At 41.9% G+C, this 4,251-nt stretch overlaps 2 long non-coding RNA genes across 3 annotated transcripts; both read right to left on the bottom strand.

Moving 5' to 3' along the window:
- Positions 1-76: 76 nt before the first annotated feature.
- Positions 77-1,988, bottom strand: LOC135332871 (uncharacterized). Of its 2 annotated transcripts, none has more exons than XR_010393666.1 (4): positions 1,627-1,988; positions 1,094-1,571; positions 675-969; positions 77-622 (listed from the first exon to the last, which is right to left on the bottom strand). It is a non-coding gene; the product is annotated as an uncharacterized LOC135332871 (long non-coding RNA). The 2 variants fall into 2 exon arrangements; XR_010393665.1 differs by having other exon boundaries at positions 1,019-1,571.
- A 251-nt stretch (positions 1,989-2,239) lies between these two features.
- Positions 2,240-3,147, bottom strand: LOC135332872 (uncharacterized). The gene is made up of 3 exons (XR_010393667.1): positions 2,749-3,147; positions 2,561-2,694; positions 2,240-2,501 (listed from the first exon to the last, which is right to left on the bottom strand). It is a non-coding gene; the product is annotated as an uncharacterized LOC135332872 (long non-coding RNA).
- Positions 3,148-4,251: the final 1,104 nt, after the last annotated feature.

Below are 4,251 nucleotides of genomic sequence, written 5' to 3' on the forward strand. Positions count from 1 at the left end.
AATAGATGCTGTATCTATTATGTTATAGATCTCAATACTCAATAAATACAATGCAAGAGAAAGAAGTACAATATAAATATAACCAAAAGTGCACAAATCGATACAACCAGAACAAAACCAATTACCTACTGGTTCATTGCGAATTTTGGCACAGCGATAGTGATACTACTCACTAAATTTGTCACACATGACCATATCCTCAAAAGAGTCCGGTCTCTTGCACATGCAGTATATTGTAATGGCAATGGTTTGTGGTGTTGGTCTTTTGGGCATCGCTTTCTTTGTGCGAGGGAACCGTGAGAGTTTTCCCTTCTCAAAGCACTTAATGAGATGTGCTCTCATTTTGGCCTCATCAAACACTAGAGAATCCACATTATCGTTCATAGCAGCGTGATTGCAGCAGCAATGCTAAATAGTCCGCAGTTGTTAGCACCCTCTTGCTGCTGGAGAGCCACCACAGAGCCCATTGCATTGAATTAATGGGCTATACACTTGTGCTATCTGGAGCTCAGTACTTGGGGAAAGCGTTATATGGACCTTTCCAGGTGCAGTCCACTTTCCCTCCCATTCGATGAGAATTGGCCATATTCTTTAGCATGACACTGCTGCCAACTGGATAACTCTACGACAAAAATGGTAAAAATTAAGCTAAAGTTTGCTATATAAAATAATACCTTCAAAGAGTTATGCTTGTTGTCATACTGCTGCTTCTGTTTTTGCTGTGCATGCAGCAGCAATGTTCTCCTTGGCATTGAGGTGACAGCGATCATGAATTTCCATCAACCTTCGGAGAATTCCATCCATGTCTTCTCCGTCTTCTTCATTTTCAGTCTCCTCTCCACTCAATTGGTCAGCATCTCCTCTATCTTCTATAGCGTCGGCACCATCTTGTTGATCCATATCAAAAGTAACAGCTTTCCGCAGGTGGCGATTGAACATTAAGAAAAAGGGTGTGTACTTTGATGACGCCTACAATCAAAAAATAAAAGCATGCATGATATAATAATTAAAATTTTACCTGTTTTGATATGCGATAGGCATAAACAGCAGCAGAGAGATGCTGATCCCAGTCATCAGTACTAGAATCGATTACCTTCTTGAGAGTGTTCACTAGAGTCTGGTTGAAGCGTTCATCAAGGCCATTTGTTTGTGGGTGGTAAGCACTTGATACGCAGTGCTGTATGTCAGTCAACTGAAAAAGTCGGGTGTTGATTTCGTTGACAAACTCTCTTCCTTGGTCTGATTGAATCACTTTTGGCCACCCATACCTGCAAAATGTGTCAAACAGAAATTTTGCTACACCTTCTGCTGATTTTGATGGGAGTGGGGCAGCCTCAGGCCACTTAGAAATAGTCTGAGAGCGTGATAATGTACTTGTTTCCAGAGCTTGTTTCAGGTAGAGGTCCTACTAAGTCAATACCAACTCTGTACCAGACCTTTGTCACAGGGATGGGATGTAGTTCTGCTCTGGGCTTCTGCAGTTGGTGATTCGTTCGTTGGCATTTGTCGCAGTGCTTGCAGAGCTGTATGACGTCAGCATGTAGGCCTTTCCAGTAGAAATCCTGAGCAACCTACATGCATGAAACAGATATAATTATACTTTATAAGATATGATGATAAATATACCTTTCCATAGGTCTTGTCTCTCCCAAAATGCATTCCATCCAGTCCATCGTGGCACATGTTTAGTATCCTGCTTTTCTCCTCTTGCTTCACCACAACTCTTCTCATTCTATGCATGCCAGTGCTGTCCTTCTCAAGCAGGTATAAGCATTGTTGCTGCAGAGCATATCTTTGAACTTGACTTTGTCTCTTATACTTCTCTTGTCATTAGTGGAAAGCCCGTCTCTGTATTTCTTGTGGCCAGCATTGCTGGCAGCAGTCTTGTACAGCAGTATGTCCTCATACTCTTGTTGAGTAGCCATTCTGATTGCTAACAGTCTATACATTTCTCATGCACTCGCACGTACTCTTATACTATAGCCTTGACAGGTTTTGACAGGGTACGGGTACATGTACTCGGATGATATATCCTGGGGGCGGGGATTCTGTCCTAGGACGAAACCACCGGGGGGGAGGCATTGTCCTAAGACCGCAGGCTCCGGGGGAGAAACTGTCGCCCGGAGGTTCTATCCTATGACACCGGAAGTGGGCGTGGCCAAAAAATTTCGCGGCGCTATCGCGCCGCTGATTTTTCTGCAGAAACCCCTGTCTCAAAAGTCTGGCTACGCCCCTGCCTGCTAAGCCTTCAGGTGGCATAACAAAGATTGTGTGTTCACAGTGCATCAAGAGACAGTAGAATCCTGACGTCACTGGTCAGGATAGCAACCACAAGTGTTGAAAGAGCCATTCCACGTCAGTAGTTTTAGTGCAGGTAGTTCTATCAGATCGGACCCTTGGGAAGGACACGAGTGGCACTGGGGCATCCTCTTTCAATGAGTTCACACCCATCAGCTAGGAGGAGTACGACGGGGGTTGGAGGGGAAGGTTCCATTTTGCTCCTGTATACAAATTAGTATGAACTTAAATTCACCATTCCACTATACATTTTGTAACTCACAGTGATGGTCCACACAAACTAGCCACGATCCCAGGCCGCACTTCCTTGAAGGCCGGTGAAGGAGGCTAACACAACACCAGTGCCAGTGCCGTAATGTCATATCTTGATCCAGATACCAAGGATTGGGCTATAGGCTATAGTGTACAATTTCCAATGATGAAAAGGTATTATTGATTTATATCGCTCACCTTGACAATACATCCCAGGCCCAGCCACTTGTGGACACCCTGAGCATAGTATGCAAGAGATCGATGGCCAGAGTCTGAGGATAGACTCTACCAAGTGTATCTGGCAATCAATGGTCTAATCAAGCGCTTGTATTAAATTGTGTAGTCAATCAAAGGTAGCCACTGATAGCAGAAACTTGAGAACCTAGGTCTGTTCTTTCACAAGAGTGATGCTCCTTCTTCCTTCGCACAAGACAGCTCCTCACACTCTAGCTAGCTAAGCCTATATCTATGACAAACTAAACTTGCAAAGAATAGACCTATGACACGGAGTTCTTTGTGATTTAACGGTGATTTTACGGAGTAAGTATGCTTACATACACTATTAGTGTTCTATTCGCTCCACCTTTCTCAGGTATTCGCTCTTTTTTAGCGAATACCTGAGCAACCACAGCAACCACAGCACATGCCCAGATACACGCCCAGATACAATCAATACCAGGCCGAGGAGGCAACCTAGCGTTCAATTAGAGACGGATCGGCCTGGGATCGAGGCTAATGCATGCAGGGAGTTCATGCTGAGTTTGAGTTCTCCCTCGTGAATGCAGTCAACTCTTCTCTTCTCATTTTTTATCATTACCACGGCTTTCTGCATGTATTAGTGTGGGTCCAGATTTTGTGAATTACAAATGTCCATGGTACAGTGTGTGAAACTGTTTGCCTATAATTATAATTATAGCGCAAAGTAAAACAATCGAGTTCAAAAACATAAACAACAAATTAATGATGGAGAGCCAACAATAGAAATGAGAATGTACATGAAACACTCAAACTCACTAGCGCATACAATTTTTATTGGGCACTTCGTTTTCTACATTCTCTTCCTTTTCCGACATTGTTTTGAAGTGCCCAAAAAATTGTTTCTGGTTATACAGATGATAAAAATAATTGCCATATTACAGAACGATGTTACCAAAAAAAAGACCATTGCCATTTTTGCCTTCTTGTAGTCTTTATAAGAGTGATCAAATTTCTCCCTTTTCGCACATATACGAAAGGCGAGCGTTCACTAATGGTCTTTTTTTCATTGCCGGCTCTAATGCAGAAAGCAAATTTAAGAAATTAGCATCACAATAATTATTATAATACTCATCTATGATTTACTCATTTGGTTCTTATTACAACTATTCCACTTGTTAAACTGTGTTATAGATGTTCGAATAAAATTCTTGGTCCATTTTTGTGCACTCATTTCACATTCTCATTCACAACCCTCCTTCTTGCTGTCATGATATTCTATGCGATTATTGTTGTTGTGTTTGTCGTTACATATAGGACTACGTATTACAACCTTGTTCATTGTTATAAGAGATGTTCAAAAAAGAAAAGGCGCATGAAAAAAATCAAGATGCAATGTTATTTACGCACATTTTTTCGTATTCAGATTCCCAAACATTCTTACTAATGGTGATCAAGGTGCTTTAGCTAAAATGAATGTACAAATAAGAACAAACTGTAGAGCAC

The sequence above is a fragment of the Halichondria panicea genome, chromosome 3 (genome assembly GCF_963675165.1).
Source record: "Halichondria panicea chromosome 3, odHalPani1.1, whole genome shotgun sequence".
In the NCBI taxonomy this organism is placed as follows: Eukaryota; Metazoa; Porifera; class Demospongiae; order Suberitida; family Halichondriidae; genus Halichondria; species Halichondria panicea.